General features: G+C 34.1%; 1 long non-coding RNA gene across 1 annotated transcript; it reads right to left on the reverse strand.

The window, feature by feature from the left end:
* Nucleotides 1-423: 423 nt before the first annotated feature.
* On the reverse strand, nucleotides 424-1,784 carry LOC113500084. Its single transcript, XR_003401165.1, has 2 exons — nucleotides 1,442-1,784; nucleotides 424-846 (listed from the first exon to the last, which is right to left on the reverse strand). It is a non-coding gene; the product is annotated as an uncharacterized LOC113500084 (long non-coding RNA).
* Between the last annotated feature and the right edge of the window lie 17,857 nt (nucleotides 1,785-19,641).

Here is a 19,641-nt window from a genome sequence, read left to right on the forward strand (position 1 = left end):
AGCAGAAGTAGTAGGAAATACCGAAAGAAATGTCGTTCCAATTAAAATAAAAGAAAGGGTTACAAAAAGTTCCCGTTAAAAATATAAAACGACCAAGTAAATCTTAATTCATTATTTCCTCTACTAAGCTCCATTTAAGTCTTATTATCTATAAAATAAATGTTTATGTTAATCTAATTTGTTAAGATGATTTATGATTTATAAATGTTATACTTTAAACATATAAATGCATATTATTATGTTATTTGATTAAATATTATGTTAAAGGAAAATTGTAATCGTCATAAAACTAATAATCGTGAAGGGTAACTAATAAGTTAAATTTAAGATTTAATTTTGTATAATGGTGATTGATTTATATTTTGTATACCTTACAATAAATTTTAAGATTACATTTAAGAAAAGGAAAGGGAACCAGGAATGATTGAAAAAATAATTTATTAGATTATTTCAATCTAAGAATGGAGGAGTTATGTTATCACATTAATTAGTCATACATAGCAGTGTGAAACCACTAAGTAGCTCTCGCTCGTAAAATTAATTTATACATTGTAACAGTTTCGTCAAATATGGAACTTATCAGTAGCTCTCGCTCGTAAATCATCATTTAGTTACGGTTGGTGACTTGTGAACAAAAGATTTTATGATCACCTAATCTACAAGCCTACACTTTACGACCGTACCTAATCCGCTAAGATATGAGTCAGTTTCACTCTTGTTGGCTTCACTTTTCGTATATAAAGCCCAGATATTTTGCAGAACATCATTCCTAGTTTCGTTAGGTTCCTTTTTCGCTTTTTCTAGTCGTATAGCTAAACATGCTTCGCTTAGTGGATTACCGAATTTCTGTAACAAGAATTCTTTTAATTGACTATAATTCTTTATATCCTCTCTTTCGCTCAATAAACTAAATGCTTCCCCTGTTAGTCTACCGGTTATAATTTGGAAATTATAATCTTCTTGATCTTTTTTACCTTTAAATGTGTTTAATAAATAATCACATTTTCTAATAAAAAGTTGAGTTTGACGAGGATTTCCATCAAATAACGGTACAACTTGAAGCCATTCTTTAGGGATAACTTCAACTTGCTTGGACATTTTCTTTCCTTTTTTTGTCCTTTTAATTAAATTATTACCCGTAATGAAATTTAACTTACACAAAATACAAAAACACAATTAAATACAATAATACAATTATATATAAAATACACTTAACGTTTTGATTTAGAATGGTGCATATGCTGAAGTTCGCACAAATATAATTTATAGTTCAATTCGCGTAATAATTGCTGGAGAGTTTCAATTAAATATTTAACAAGTGCTATGGCTGTTAGCAGGTTTGTATGTTGCTCTTTACAAGTGATGTTAGGTTTGTTTGAATTAAACATTAAGGAAGGATTGGACTCCTACCGATTACTAGATGTCTTAAAGTTTTTGTTACCAGATTTGAACTTGATTGTGTTCGAAGAATTTGTCCCGGAGAGGTGCTCGCTCATCAAGGAGTCTTCTCTTCGTTTGCTGTACTCACTCAGTTGTACTTCGTAGTTAGACGATGTGGACTTCTCAGGATTTCTTGCGTAAATGGTTCTTTTCTACAGGAACGTGTTGCCGACGAATCTTGACGAATTATCCTACCGGCTGCGCCAGTTTTGTTTTTGCGTCGTGGTTTCAAGCGGTGAGTCGGTATCGTGACTACGGTGGCGATATAAATGAGTACTCGAGACTTCTTCGTTATAACACTTTTTAATAAAATCAAATTACAAAAGTAACTTAACTATTTGAAGACGAAACTAGGAATGATGTTCTGCAAAATATCTGGGCTTTATATACGAAAAGTGAAGCCAACAAGAGTGAAACTGACTCATATCTTAGCGGATTAGGTACGGTCGTAAAGTGTAGGCTTGTAGATTAGGTGATCATAAAATCTTTTGTTCACAAGTCACCAACCGTAACTAAATGATGATTTACGAGCGAGAGCTACTGATAAGTTCCATATTTGACGAAACTGTTACAATGTATAAATTAATTTTACGAGCGAGAGCTACTTAGTGGTTTCACACTGCTATGTATGACTAATTAATGTGATAACATAACTACCTTCAAATTCAGCATCAAGCTAGCTGAAATACAGTAATATTGTATGAGTATTAGAGACTAAATCTGATAACAACATAAAAATTAAATAGGTATTATTTACAAAAAAATATCTCCGAAATATTGCTTGCTTTAATCGAAACATGTACCTGCACTTAACATACAAACACCCATATACACACACGCACACACACTCTCAAAATTGGCTATAAGTAAAAAAACTATAAAATATAAGAAATTGAACTAGCAAAATGTATTCCAAGAAGTTTAAACCCACAATCATTCATACAACTGCAAAATTTCAACCGTTTCTTTTGACCTTTTCAATCCCCATACATTATTGAGACAGCTGTTTTCACACAATAGGTGGATACCCCGATAACCCCCAGTTCGCAATAAGGGCAAATAATTAAGATGATACGTTGCACAGTTGTGTTTGCCGATAAAAATTAAACAATGAACGACTGCAAAACGAGAAAGTTTACTTTTGGCTTTTGTTTTATCGAAAACGATATCGATGTATATTAAACCTTGTATTTATAACTTTGTATTGTGGAGCCCGGGGGTTTCACAAACATTGGAGTCACATGCGCACAAAAACTCAGACTCAGCATTCGTGGATCACACAAACGCTTGTCATACGCGGGGATCGAACTTCGAAAACCTAAGTCTTTGGCAAAGAAAATATGAGGAAAGGAATCTCCAAATAACAGAGCCAGATGGACTTTTACACGGCAGTATTACCTACCACCTATAAGATTACTTTCAAACGTCAAAATTATGCACACTTTCACACGAAGCATCTGTAGTGCGTGCAATCAGATCAGTTTGAATCTTGAAGCTCCCATCCGTCAATCAAAAGAGGAACTACCTAAGCTATTTTTAGCTACAACTGTCTAAAGATATCACGATGAAACGATATATAACATCCTCTGATTCACCATCTACGTCTCAGCATCCAAGAACCTCTCATCCTGTTAGCGAACTGCGCCACACCCGCAGCGGGTCAATGTCGCGCTCAATATAGATACAGGATGCTGGAGATAAGGTAGGGTTACCAATAACTAGCCTGATAAATGCACTGCTGAATGTCGGTAGATAAGAGCGGAGTATGGAAGGCATGGGGAAATAAGGAAGTGGGTCCCTAGACATCTTAATAAATGACAATCGGATGACAGTTGAAAGACAAATTAGTGGAAATACATAGAATATAATCTGCAATGGAATATTTCAGGATCTCTTTGTTGGAGAAGCTTAAAAGTTTGTGAACAAGCGTAAAATATCTTCTTTTTGGGGTGTTGTAAATTCCCTCGTAGACAGCAATTACTTTAATGGATAATAACTCAATTAAAAGACAACCAAACTTATCAAATCGTTGTGATTTGCGAACTTCATCGACCGATGAAACGTTTGCTGGGACTCCGATACTCATAGTTCTAGCTTAAAATTATTAAAGAGAAGAGTAAAATCTGGTTTAACGTCACCTATCACGTTCTAAAAAAAAACGAAAATTGACACGAAAAGATTTATTACTATAGGAGTAAGGAAACTGCTATTATCCACTTGGTCTTAGTAATAATCTAAGTAATAGTAGGTCTAAATAATAAACAATATGTCACAGTAAAGCCATAAAAAATACTTAACTAATATTAGTTGAAATCAAACAATCAAACAACACCGTTACTGAAATCAGGAAGAATAACCACTAATAAAAACATTACATTCAATGTCATACGTTGAATAGAAAACAAAAATATGCGAACTAGAAATTTTCAACGAACGTTCCAGTAAAACATACGGTGTACGTCACAGCATATTGTTATACCTCGGTTACCTTAGCAAACCGGTCCACAACCTAGTTAGGCTAAAATAACGGCGCAAGGATGGGTAATTCATGGATTACTCCCGCAAGAGCTCAATACATGAATTTGAAAATGTATCAAATAAATATCAATTCGTTCACACTTACTTTGAAATATATTTGTGTTACGCTACCAAAGTTTGTCACTTTTTTGAATTTTGGCTATGCGAGCAATCTTTTTGAAAATTGGTGTAAATATATAATTAGCTTTTTTCTTTTTATTAGATCCCGCAACTTTACAAAGGCTTGACCGATTTTATTAAACTTCAGGTGTTCTTAGACATGAACACCTAAGTTTGATATATATACGGTATAGTACAAAATAAACTAACCACAAATCGCTCAATCGGTTCAGGAGCTATGATGCCACAGAGAGACAGACAGACGGACACGTCAAACGTATAATACCTATCTTTTTTATAAAGATGGAAAGAAGAAATGACGTGGCCGTAAAACAGAAAAGGCTAATCTAAAAGCACGCCAATTACCGCAAGAACATAAAGCATTCACTTATGCTATTTCCATTCACGATGGACAAATAGGCACACACAGCAGTACGCGAATCGTTATTCTTTTTTAACTCGATCAGTTTTCCTTACTAAGCAATTGTTGAACATAGCTATAAAAATAACAATGGCGTGACATTTAAATATATGAAGCAGGATAAATGACTTAGGATTAACATACAGCCAACGCGCGCCACGACGCACTTATTTTCACACTTATCAATATAAATAATCTCGTGTACACCGATAAGCCCACGTTTTTCTGTTGCCAACTAAATAAACTGCGTTATAATTTAATCGAGCGATTAATATGCGTTACGTTAATCTATAATTTTATAAATACATATTTTTACATTTTAAATATACTCCAGTTATACTTTACAGTTGAAGAGTTTGTTAGTTTGAAGGCGTTAATCACAGAAACTACTGGTCCGATTTGAAAAAAAATGTTCAGTGTTAGATAGCCAATTTATTGAGGAAGGTTATGGAATATGTACCATCACGCTATATAATTAGAAGGAGCAGAGCAGAAATGAAATATGTTATAAAAACGGGCAAAAGAATCGTGAAACTCCAAACTAATAATCCGATTTCAAAAATTAGTAACCAATTTCTTGATAGCCCTGAGGGCGAAGTCGCAAGCAATAGCTAGTTTTTAATATATTTAATTTAAACTTGGATACGACGCAGTAAGTTGCAACGTGAGTTTTGTGATAGGTCATGTCTTCATCTCGTATTTGCTTGTGACGACATCAAAGTGTGTAGTTATTTGCGTTTTAATAATGTACCTAAGACTTTTAACCATACAGCTGCAAATGTTAAGTTAAATAAATTAAATATTAACATGTTAAAATAAGTAAATGTTTAATGTTATTTGGTTATTATTCGTACTATTTCAATTACCTACTTAAATACTCTATTTAAGTGACCTTATTTAGTGTAGTTTTATATAAATTAAATTAAAGATTTATTCTGTAAATTCGATTAAGTTTACGTATAAATATGTGGTAGTTGGCTAGACTGACTCCAGCATTTATTTATCAACGCTCTTTTGACGTCAGAACCTGAATGCGATCTGTTAGCGACGAAATGGGTGGATTTTTGTTATACGTGTTTGAAATTCTGTGAGTTGAGGAACGAAAGGTGATTGTTAACTGTTTCCTATGTGATTGTTTATTGTTGTTTAATTCTTGTTTACTTTGACTTTTGTCCAATTTTTTAGTGTTTAAGTTTCTGTTGTAATTGTATTATCTGACTGCCCAACGATTTGGTGTAAACTGTTATGTTGTGTATGTTATTTGATAAATAAATAAATCAAAGGAGATTAAAGACATTATAAGAAGTGCCTAACACCTTACCTAAGCAATACTTATTACAAAAACCAAACATTTTTTTAACCATTTTAGATCAACATCTGAAATAGAACTAGATTTTCTCACTCATTCCAATTTCTTACTATACCGTTTCCGTCCGATAGCGTAACCTCAATATGTCCACTTATCGAGATCCATTCCCAAAACGTTCCATAAAACATTAAGAGAACTGTAACTCGTATACATATAACATGTTTTCTTACATTTCAGAAAAATCCTGTTTGTTTACTGAACATTAAGATTCATGACTATCTTTTCTCGAATAGAATAAAGTATTTATTATAAATAACTTGAATGAATCACGTTTACAGTTCGATATGAATTATTTTATTATCACGTGTTTAGATTGCATGTTGGATTTGATTAAATGTGTATTTTAACTATTTGATGTGTGCCTGTCTAGAATGCGTTCAGAGCGAAACGGATCAACTGATTTTGACTAATTTGGGTAGGGATATAGCTTTAACTCCAAGAGAACCGGCTATTTTGACAAACATTTAAATTTGCAAAAGAGCCAGCTAACGGTAGTTAATGATTAACAAATTGAAGCTCCCACATAGATAATGTGTCCGATACAACTAATGCTTAATTAGGAATGAGAATAATTAATCGTTTCATAAGTTACCATTCTCATTACATTAGTCGACATAGGTTCCGAAACTAAGCTGAGACTTGTATTTTGGGGCCAGAGTTGGTGGATGTTCTTAAACATTTTTCTTTACATAACGCAAGCATACACATCTTTAGTTTCGTTTAGTTTCATAGCCTATCCGTATTGAGCTAAAATGGTGATTCATGCTCAAGACATTTTATTCTAGAAATTCTTACTGCGAAAAAACAAACTGACCATAACAAAATGGAGGTCAAACCCAGGACAGTAGGTGTCACGAGACTTCCAAACACAATAGCCGCTATATAATGTCAATGTCCTGCTTTTGTTCTCCATTCGGACGATAATAATGAAATATAGTAACCGTATCAATATGATGGTATACTTTGAAAACGATTTTGTTGTTGTCTTCGCTTATTTGTGCTTAAAGAATTGTTCTGTTTAGGGCATACCATCATCGGCCTTGCCTTTTCCCAACTATGTCGTTGGGGTCGGCTTCCAGTCCAACCGGATTCAGCTAAGTACCAGTATTTGACAAGGAGCGACTACCTATCTGATCTGATCAACCCAGTTACCTGGGCATAAGACAAGCATTTGTGTGATCCACGAATGCTTGTCCTGGGTCTGGTTGTTTTTGTGCATGTGGACTTTTTTTGCAAACCCCGCTACTCGAGGATGAAATTTCTAAACGCGGGTTTCGTTTTCAGAAAAAAAATATCAAAATTCCCAAGATCTTGACAATGTGTTAACAAATAAAGTTCCAATCTATTTAGTGTCCGCCCTATATGGAAGGAAACTGGGAATATCCCTTGAATACCCGTACTGATAACCGATATAAATAAATCAACAATAATTAGACCATATCAGTTAGATGCACATTTATCCTTAAACTTCAAATTTGTTTGAAAAACCCAAGCGTTGTGTTTTGGATTTCATAAGGAAGTTGTGTTTAAAAGTTTAGGTAAATGGAAGTGTTAACATCGATTGAATTTTAATAATAATGGATGTTTGACCTTGTATTGTGCGTTTTAGTTCTAACTGTGAAAATACATGGCAATTTTAGAGATGAGAAAGGGGTTCCGAGAATGTCTTTCAAAGACTCATTAAAATCTATTTCCTCATTTTGTCTAGCTTACCTGTAATAGGGTGAAGTTATTTTTTGGAATATATGAGTAATTATAAAGTTATTAATATGCCTGCAGGATAGATGTGACAATGCAGTCTGCCTTCAGGGCACGTTTCCTGACTTTGGCATGGACGAAGATGTCTTTTTTGTCGTCGTCTTTTGTTAAGTTTAATGCACAAATTAGACCGATTTTTTTTTAAAGAAGATAATGATATTGAAATATATATACATAGATATGTTTTTGCATGATGTTCCTGTTTTATTTAATTCCACCTACACCTTTGCACCTCACAGCCCTATATTTGTTCTCAAGAACAATCTGTTCTATATTTAACACATCCTATTTCTGTTACAATTGAATGATTATTCTTTTATTCTGATCCGTCACCCGCCTTCCGGTATTTAACAATATAGTTTTTTTGGTAACTGTTTGACGTCAGACGTGTCCTGTTTAAACTGCGCAGAAGTTTATCTGTGACGTCGAATTTGTTATGAAGGTAACTTTTGATCGTGGCTTTGCCCGCCTAGATGTCGGTTACTGCTGAAAAAACAACAAATGTTGCCTATGTGGTAACAAACCATACCTAATTCTATTGAAGACTGACCGACAGACTGACACTAGTTTTTAATATTGTTCATATGTAAATTGTTTTGACGTTCAAAAGTGCCATATACTGGTCTTATTGAAATAAAGAATTTGATTTTGACTTTGACCTTGGCTTTGATATAGTTCTAGCCGTTTGGGCCTGAAGATGTAACAAAGATACATTTACACATATTTTTTAAATTAGTGTGGTGAGATAAAAAAAGGATTTATTTTAGTAAGAGATTTTTACCGGTGTTTTGTTTATTTGGTATCCATCCATACATCCCAAGCACTTACTGCTGTAATAATTTTAATTTTCTTATCGGTTTCACATTAACAGTTTTTAATGACAAGATCTAAAAACGTGTCAACTACGTATCGTTATTGCGTTTCCTTTTCTTGCTGCAACGTTTCCAAAAAGGTCTTCTGGGAGACTGGGATTTGTAATGGAATTTTTAGCAGTAACATTCGAGATAAAATAAATCAACCCAGCATCATAACTGACAACAGAATACTCTGTTCAGGCAAATTGACTTCTTAATATATTACTACATCCAAATTGCACAATTTCGACTTGTTTCCAAGCCCGAATGGGAGCAATCCTCCTTGCATCATAAAAACATCTCGAAAGCAGATCCCGAAATATTCAGCTACAGTCATGCACGTGTCGCGTCCAACCGTGACACGGCCTGCTCGTGAAACGTGTGGCGTGCTAGCCCACGTGACAATACCACCTCAACATAAATCATTCACCTCTCCTATAAACGTCAGAATCCCATAAAATCATTGGAGTCTATTTGAGATCCTCCGTCACTTGTTTCTAGTCAGAGAATTTAGAAAAGCAGTGACTTCTATTAGAGTACGCTGGAATGGTGATTGTGTGGATAGCAAACCCTTCCCCCTTCATATAGTATGTAAATAGTTTAGAAAGTCACATAAAAGAATTTTTACCTTATTTTAAAATCTCCATGTTGTGTAATGAATGTAATGATAGCAGTCAACGAACAATAATGACAACCATAGAAACTTAAATTTTACTACATACTTATCGTTATAGGTAACTATGGGGTATCGTGTTAACCAGGTAGCTGGGTTGAGAAGATCAGATAGGCAGGTGCTCGTTGTAAAACACTGGTACTACTTGGTCGAATCCGGTTAGACTGGAAGCCGACCCAAATATTATAGTTGGGAAAAGGCTAGGACTTGGCAATTCACTTACACCACTGGACGCCCCACTGAGGTTCTTCAAATCAACACAAAATATTACCTCCATTATGTAAGACAAAGCCAGCGTATTTTAATACCGGCCTCTGTAATAAACGCATAAAAGCGTAGTTACAATTATGACTACGTTTGGTGACGTCATCACCTAATTTTAGTTGTTCGTGGCTCTTGTCGTGATCGTAACGTGCTTGGTTCACGTTCTTGGGCAAACAATGAACTGGTGAAAAAGTGGCAAGTGAATGTTGTCAGTTGCATGCGGGTTCTGACGTATTGGGGTAATCAGATGGTCTGATGTTACTGTATCTAGTTGGTTAACGTATTGATGTTTTGGGAGACTGAAAATCCTATCCGAAAAAGTGACGAGAGGGTTATATAATGTCGTTCGAAGGACATAAGAGTGTATAATGTAAAGAAGCATGGACAAAAGTTAAGTTTTATCGAAGATGTTGACATCATTAGCCTAGCCTTTTCACAAGTAAGCTGAAAGAGAACGACTAAAGAGTTAGACTAGAGCTACTACTTATCTTGAATAGCACGATACCCCTTAGAAAGACTGGTGACATCTTCTAGCGTAAGTGTTTTATGGGAATTTGGATAACACACATTTTAAAGTGATGACTTCCGCTTCGTAACGTAACGCGTTACGGCGTCACTTTGTCTGAGGTTTTTCTCAAGTTAAACACGTTTTTTAGTTTCATAACATAATTTAATTTATTTTCAAGATTAGTAAAGTTTATTTCAAGTTTTTTTTTCTTTAAAGGCCTTTTCTTTGATATACCGACACACCCATTTATCTTTCATGTTTCTACATTTCCGCCTTGTTCTGTTATCCCGATTTAGAAGAATTCTTTGCTCTTGAATAAGCCAATAAACCTCTGCTTAACTGGCTGTCAAAATAAAATCGTTATCACATACGTTTCTCTTTGAACGTTGTTTGATATCTAAAATAAGATAATTTCAGATATAGTTACAAAGATTTTATGTAATAGGTATTTTGAAACATAAATTCATAGATCACTTAAAGTTGGGTAAACATTTTTTCCATAGAAATATGATCTTGTCTCGTAATGGATGGCACAAATGCCTGTTTTCGGGATCGAACCTACACCCACATCACTCACAATCCTAACCAACACGGTTATCGAAAACCTTGCAAAGTAAGAGCTCGATCGGGTTAGTCTAGCAACGCAGTAGCAAAAAGTTAAAAAGGAGTCATAGTCGGTAAGACCAAAGAATCGACGATATCCACGATCATCCACGATCCTCAATCATTAAAGGTTCCAACTGACATGAAGATGAAATAGTTAATGTATTTGCGTTGTAACTGATTAAACATTTACCGTATTTCTACATTTACATATAAATTGCTTTTAACACAGTTGAGTATACGAAACTTACACTACAATATACTTAAAAAATACACTATTAAATTACGCAGATAATGTGTTACAGTCTTACTTAACAACAGGAGTTTACAAGAACATATGCCTATTAACATGCAGTTTATGATTTCTTAATCTATTATAGCTTATAAGAAGCTATTTCTAGTTAAGCGACATTCCCACGTTTTAAACACTCACTTTCTTGTTTGTCGATCCGGTTGGAATTTTGCAACTTTGCAATTTTTGATATGTTTTTGTATAAAAAAGTCTCCGTAGTAACATATCCTTAAACTGTACTTGCAGTGTACTACGTAAATACCAAATATTTACCGACTGATACCTACGTCACATTATTTATACAATTATATTAACAAAATGACGACACCGATCGTGCAAGAACCTGCTAACAACAAAACCACTCCATGCATTAACACGTTACAAACAAATAATCTTTTTTATCGTATTACGGTACCCTAAATACGTACAAATATTGATTTAGATTCACGTCATAGACACGGTGTAAAAACGTGTGACGTCATGTGTAAATATTGGTCGAATGGTCGACAGTTGCCGGATCTTAGCAAAAAAAGTTAGGTGTAAGAAATGTTTTGGACTGGCGCTTATTTTTTTTAAAGGAGGTTGGTGCTTGTTTTTTGGTTTTTTAGATCACGGATGTGTAATATACCTGTTGGATATTGCAAAACATTGCCTTCAGAAGGTACGGGATATGTAGACGTCTATGAGTCCCTGCCTAACCAAAAAAAAAGGAGATATGGGATAAATAATTTGTAGCCCTTTATCGATAGTGTTCATTTGTTTCAAATGTTTTGTTTGTTGTGCTGTGTTTTTTTTCTTTTGGTGTCAATTAGATACTTATCATATGTACTTACTTACACTTTTAATTCCCACTTGCCACTAGTCTAATGATAACCATTTTTCTCTGTCCCGTGAGACATACATATGTGTAAATATTTCCATTGTTATCTACTGTTAGGCCTATTTTTTGGACGGAAAAATCACTAAATATAAGTACAGCTAAGATAACTACAACTAAGTGTTAATGAAAACTGCAAAACCATTTAATTTTAAGACTTCCTGTAATATCGTAGTTTTGTCACTTTTCTACACCTTAAGGAGAAATATCGTGAAAATTAAAAAGTTCAGCAATAAAACTCTCAAAAGACTTATTTTTTGGCTTTTACTTTTAATTTTTAACTTTTATATTTTATTCCTTTGAAGTGATTTCATTCCAATGGATATACCTTATTACTAAAACACGTTATTTTGTTTAAACAATCAATCGCATCGTTTAACAATACCGCTAACTATATTAGGAGTTACCTCCAAAGTATGGGTATACAGGAGATGATATCATCACTTCCTACGGACATCCGACCTGACACGAGTTACGTCATACTGTTGCTGTTATGACATAATCTAATCAGCTGTTTTGATAAACAAATATGCTTTGTGGCCATATAGTAAGTGTTTATTAAAGAAACACTGTTGCTACACTCTTTGTGCACAAAACTGGTTTGAAAACGAGATGATTTTTTATCTAGCCCGCTATGTCACACAGCTGGGCAAAGGCTTCCCCCAAATCTTTACATTACTCGCTATCCCGGGCCATTTTCAACCAGCCCACGTAGTATGCGTTTAGATGCTCATTGGCCTAGCCTTTTCCCAACTATGTTGGGGTCGGCTTCCAGTCTAACCGGATTCAGCTGAGTACCAGAATTTTACAAGGATTAACTGCCAGTCTGACCTCCTCAATCCAGTTATCTGGGCAAAATACCCCCTAGTCAGACTGGTTGTCAGATTTTCTACCTTTTGACTGCCCGTAACGACTGTCAAAGATGTGTAAATAGCAGTCGGGACCCATAATTTAACGTGCCTTCTAAAATATAGATAACGTCCCTATAAATCTGCCAGAGTATTGGCGTGTGCACGCTTTGTGTTAAGCACAATAGGCCGTCAATAGTGACCGTTACCTATCTTTTGTTAAACACTTTTTTCCTCACTTCCTTTTATAGAACCTTTGTCGGATGTCCTCAAAAGGACAAGAAGAATAGAGACATTCAATACTTGCTTGACCGATGCAATTTCGTAAATAGGAAGATTCATCGCTTTGATTTCATTGTTCGAAACTTTTTTTTAAGAAAGTATTTTATGTTAATTATGCAAGGAACTGCGTTATTACTTCCAAAACTGGTTTTTCGTACTTTTTTTTTTATTTAAATCTCATTCAGTTCGCGGTTTGACCGTGGACGATAGAGTAGAGATCATATTATCAGCTTTGTTTGCCGTTGATTGAGAGTAGTTCTACCTCATGCCACTGCACGAATTGGCGCTAGTATTGAGAGTACCAACTCGATCTCAATTCGATCAAAACGGAACTCAATTTGCGGGGAATAAGTTTGATATTTCGAAAGAATTGATTTTTATTTTAGTCACAGCAAAACACCCAGCTTAAAGATATCCTGTTAAACACGTAATGTTATAAAACATACCTATTCCATACTCATATTAGTCTGTTTTAGACGTATTTGGAATTTTTTTTTTGAATCAACAAATTGTCTTGAAAACAAACACCTATTTAAGACCTAATTAATTTTTTTTACATCATCTCACCATAGATACAAGCAAATCACCACAATTATCTAAATTGTCGAGACAATTATGTTTATTCACGAGATATTTTTATTAAACAAACATTTTTTTATCTTGGGAAATACCACCTTTTAAACAAATATAATGTTTCTGATTGATATAATTACAAGTGAAATTTTAACAAATATTGAAATTGTTTTATTCAATGTCGTAACACATTTGAATATGAAAGAGATAGCGTTATAGACAGACGAGGGCGGAGTATTCAGTTTCTCTTTCTTTTGTTTGCAATTCGCGCTCCGCTGCGTTAGAACGAAGGTCTATTTCGGTTCAAGACCACAACTAGATATTACAATAGCGTACCTTTTATATGCTATTTGAGTTTATAAATGAAAAGTTTTGTAAAGATTAAAGTGCGTAAAATAAGAAAAGAAATTAAAAAAGTGGAACGATAGTTTAATAATACTGTCCATTTTGATTAGATTACACAATCAAGTCAGCCTTGGAATAGCAAAGAAAATACCTATGTAGGTCAATTTCAGTACTTGTTGCTTGTCCTAAAACTATGAGGAGAGTTGTCCGTCTGTGCTCTGTAGACCGATGTTTTGTAAAACATAAAACTTAAAAGTCATTTATTGACATAAGGAGCACTTTTTGAATGTCACATTGCAATAGGCAGCACCCCGATTTGCCAGAGCCATCTTCCTGTGGAAGAAAAAAACATCTCATCTCAAAATCATCACATTGTTAGTTTCGGCTATCGCTGAAAATCAGCGCTGTGACTTTTTCTCGCATTAGGTCGCAGCATTATGCTGAGCGAGGGCCGTATTGCGAGATTGTTACGCATACTACCCCCTCATGTTTTATTTTAAATACATATATTTTTTTCTTTTTTGTTATAGCTTTTTCTTAGTGTGTTGTGTTATGTATGCGTTCAAGTTCGCAATAAAACACTTTTTCTTTCTGCTTCTTTCTTTCTATCTCTGAAAGGTCATAAGTTCTTATTTTCGTCTTTTATTGAATAAAAGTTTATGTTTAAACAAACATACAGAATAATCTTCGAAAAATACGTAAGCAGTCAGCAAACTTGGAGAGCAGTGCAAATACCACAAAATACTATTATCTAACATTTAATATTGACTGGCTTTAGACAAATAAATTTAAGTGGTTAATTTTATCGTTGAATGTTCCTTTCAGGTTATTTTAGGAGAAATGAATATTTTTGTGCTTGTGACTAAGGTAGGTAGATGTATTTAGAATGTTTTTGGAAAATGGGTTTTTGAAATTTATGTACTTGGATTTAACCAGGACAATAATGTATTACAACAAGTTAGGCCTTTAAATAAGACTCTCTCCTCAGGAAAGGCTCTAAATGTGATACTTGAGTTGTTTCTTTTCCTCTCCTATGACTCGATTTTAAAATATGTGTAAGATGTAAGTAGGTACCTACCGTATTGTATACTTTTGCCATCGGAATGATTTTTTGGAACCGGGCCCCTAGAATCATAACTGTAACGTTATAAAAGTGCCTGAGCTACGGCCTACCTAAAATAAAAAGGTTTGATTTTAATTATTACCAAAAACTTACAATTTAAAAGGTAATGTTCATAATGCCAATTTGTATAGAGAACAAATTATTTCAATTTCAATGTCACCTTTGTCGTGAAGTCATCTTATAAATAAAAACACAGTATAAACAATCTAAACCTGACGATATTATGTGATTCGAAGTATGGTCGCGTTTACCATCAAATCAAAAGAAACCCATTCAATTATGAAACACATACGTAATGATAAACTTATCAACAATCTTAACTTAACCACGTATTCTTCGATTCTGAGAATATACATAAACTGATTATAATTATGAGAAATTCCCTTAGTGAATGATAGCTAGCCATGTTATCGAGTTTGTAGTAGGCACGTTCATTCATACTGACGTTTATTGATGAGAATAGAAAGAGTAATGGAAGACCTAGTAGGTACGGATTATGGACGAAAAGTGCTGGTAGAGAAGAGAGCGATGATGATTTCGTTTCGTTAGAAATCTTGCCGCCTTGATTCCTTTTAAGAGTTTCGTAACAAAATGGAAAGAGAAGGAGAATTAGGAAGCCGCTATTATGATGAGAATGTTCTGTTTGTCCGTCACCACCAGCTAATTTGTTTATATTTAGCCTATTTTTACGGAACCTTCGCGGACTCGCATTTGACCGGCTTTTCAATTTATTTATTTTTCATTTACATTTCGCAGTTTTTACGTAGACATTGGACCCTTCGCTGAGCCCACATAGCTCTTCTTGCCGATGCCAGGCTATAAGATTGTAATGTTTTACGCAAGTGCTCGGCAAAGAGGAGGTAGCCTAAAAAAGGTTAAAAAGTTATTTTTTAAGAATGCTAACTGAGGACTCCGAGATCGTTCTCGGAGTCCTCACTAGCATGTTTGTCCGGTAACATACGAATGTTACCGGACAAACATGCTACTATAACGGTATTCATGAGTCAAAACCGACATTAAATTATTTGTATAACACAGGAAAAAACACAAATTCGATATTAGGCAGACAATCATACGTTATGTTAAATAACAAGTATAATATCACCGGATAGATGTCAGATGTAATAGAAACCAAATTCAATTCTATATTAAATCGATATTCTAATCGATAATTTTAAATTTATTTATATATTTTATTGTTATCACTGCATTTGAAATTTTCAACACGTGACTCCATTATGCAATGTTATTTTTACGTATTTTTAAAGGTTATTTAGACTTGATGTTTAGTTATCAGTTCATAATATTTTGGCTGAAATCGAGAGACGTATGTTGGCTCCATCCGAAGGCCTAGACAATGATATACTGATAGGAGTCTATATACATCCTACTGCCGGGGCCTGAGCACAGGACTCTTCCGGTATAGGGAGAATTCCAATGTTCGTATTCCATTTTTACTTCACCTCTTGTCAGTCCGTCAGTTGTGTCTTAGAATAGTCAAAAAAGTACTCGTAACTTCAAAAAAGTCACTTTGGTAAAGTAAGAAAACGAGTTTTATGAAGAGCGTTGGGATTGATGCTGCACCCCACAACCCTCGACAATGATACTTGGTAATAAATAGGAAGAACGGGAACTTTATGTTTCGAGGGATGATGTGAGACTTGGTAATATTACTACCGTGGTTAAGAGCATTACAGAAGTGAAACTTTTCTACAAGTAGTTTATCTTTACAAGATTGTTCCATACTTGGATCATAAAAAAAGGTTTAAGTCTTGAATATGTAAACACAATACAGTTACATAGCATTAGCGAATACTAAGTCTTATGGTATGACTAAACGTTTGTCAACCATCCCACGTTCGGATAACCACTGACTAAAACCAACTTTATGCCGTCCACATAAGGACTATTTAACCATCGTCTTTCACCCGCATGACTTTAAACTCAAGGCAAAACCAACCTTATTCCGTACACATAAGGACTACTTAAACAACGCCTCTCACCTGTAATTTCAATGGCAAGGTAAAACCAACCTTATTCCGATCACATAAGGATTATTAATTATCATTATTATTCATTCATTGTTTGTCTCTCGGTAACACCTGGGCAGAAACTTGATTATTTTTTGTCAGTCTGTGTTTGTGAATCGTTTTCGTGAATAACTGAATCGGGATGAGTATGTGAGATAAGTAAGGGTCGTCTTGTCTTGCGTTTTTTTTGGCGAATGTACATTACAATAACACAGCTGGCTTGGATGTAGGAAGGGGATTTGAGTATGATACAATTTGATTGGAATACGTTGAATCTTCTATCTGCGTTACTAAACTATAGGTATGTTGGTCGGTTTGATAATGTATGATATAGAATAGATGTCTTTTTTATCTGTTCTTCAAAATATGGTTGCAGTTCGCATTAATAAAATATTTTTTATAACCAATACTTATTAAAAAGATAAAAAGTAAAAAGGTTAAAATATAAATCTGTTTACAGAAAAATAACGAGCTCATCTTAAACGGAGCAAAATAAATTAGAACATAATTTATTACACAAAAGATACTTTCATAAAATTAGTTTCCTGTGTTGCTTAATATTAAAAAACAAAAAAAAAATTAATACAGAACGTACCAGATTGCCGTCAATTAACATTCTAATTTTAACTAATAATGTTGTAATGGTATACATTAAAAAGTCAGAAAATGTAATTTAATAAATTAATTGCCTTAGACACGAGTTTATTTTTTACTTTTTGTTAGAGTTTTTAGTTGACAAGCATCACTTAACTTTAATTGCAAACAAAACGAAATATTTTTACCTGCCTGGTCGAACAAATTGCATGAAAACATTTTCAATTTAATTCCCAGTCTACAAAAAAAAACCGATCATATTAAGTGATATTTATATCTTTAACACAATAACAAAAGCCAATTCCGTGCCTCAATTAAAACAATGTTTTGCTTCCAGACTATTTAATTTAGAGAACTCTAGAAGGTAGTCGAGTAATCCATATGTTTCCCCATAAGTACTTACTAACTGTGTAACTGTTACTATAGTTAAAAAAAACCTCAATTAATTAAACCGCTTCATTAACTATGATCTACATATAGTTGACATTTAGTATAATTGACTTTCATACGCTGTACTTTTATAGACAACATAATGTATAGACAGGAACACTTATTCTAAATTAGTCTCTGGTTAGAATATCGATCGAAAATAGAGATCACTTTTCCATTATAACTTTATGGTTTAAATGAATTTAGAACACAAAATTTAACATCAAAAGAACTCCCGATAATAATTCAGTCTTTAGCAGAATTGCAAAGAAAATTTAAACGCCTAAACTTATAATCATCAAACATTCGCACAAAATTTACTTTTAATACAAAACCAAAATTTATTTCGATAGCTCAATACGTTCTACAGGTATGATGACAAACAGACTAACACGTTACTACACGTAAATACTAACACGTTATTTTATAACACTCGGCTTGGGTTTAAAAACTGAAATTTGGATAACTCTTTTAAACTGAAGACGAAGCAATTCTTGTGATCATTTTATCATATTTTTTTAACCGCTTGCTCAAAGTCATCAATAATAAAATATTTAATATCTTTAAAAAAAAATACGTGTCGTCACTAATCACCTATTCACATGTACTCTGTCTATCCCTTCTCAACTCTGTACACGTGACACAAATGAGCAAACAGCTGTATGACCTTCCATGACCAGTAATTGACCACGCACAGAGAAATAAACCCATCATTTCACGGTCTAGAGCCCAACGAGCCTGTGATCCTAATACAACTGCCTAAAGTAATATTGGAGCGAGACAGCGCTCTATACTTCAGATAGCTTCTCTTTTCAACAACAAAACGGAATTCTTGAAGCGGTGATAGTAGGTCTCCTGAAAATGGAACGAACTTAAAACTAACGGATGAATTCAATTAATGTTATCTGATTTGTTTGCCGTTATTATGCTAATTAAGATTCTTGATATTGTAAGCATTTTTGCGTGTAATTATTTTATTTAATAGTTCAAATAGACAAGACATTGATCACCATGATTGCTTGGCATTTAATTAATGTCATCTATATCATTCTTAAACTTATACTAATTTTAGTATAAGCTTACATTTGAAATTAAATACGAAGCAAATAAAAAAAAACAAATGTTTGAAGTGACCTGGGTAAAACATACTTCTGCAGCTCTTTCCGACATACAAGTATTCGAAGTAGCGGAAAGAACAGCCTTATACTTCAAAACGGGGGTACATATCGGGAACTACTAAACCAATTTTGAAAATTCTTTACTTCTGAGTGCCGTAGACTGTCGTATGGCATATTAACTCGAAAAAAACATTCCAACGTAGCGACCACGTGTTAGCACACATAAATTATTTAATTTCTCAGCCAATAACAAGTTCAATTTATACCGGTCTCAACTACAATCGCAATACAATGATTATTTTTAGACTGACTACGAATTCACTGGATCATAATTTAATTGTTTAGAATGATGACAGATGGGCATTTGTTTCATCATTGCATTGTCTAGACTTCGCATTGTTTCGGGTTAAGGTCATAATGTTGCATCCTATTTTAATAGTTTTGTAAACAATTGACAAATGCATGTAGAATGTGTTCCCATGTGATAGTCAAAAGACGTGTGAATAGTCAAGTGGCTAAGGTAACCACGCCAAAAATCAGTGTGCGTTACGTGTCACGGGTTCGGCAAGCGTTTGTGTGATTCCCGATAGCTTGTCCTGAGTT

The sequence above is a fragment of the Trichoplusia ni genome, chromosome 13, assembly GCF_003590095.1.
Source record: "Trichoplusia ni isolate ovarian cell line Hi5 chromosome 13, tn1, whole genome shotgun sequence".
Classification (NCBI taxonomy): Eukaryota; Metazoa; Arthropoda; class Insecta; order Lepidoptera; family Noctuidae; genus Trichoplusia; species Trichoplusia ni.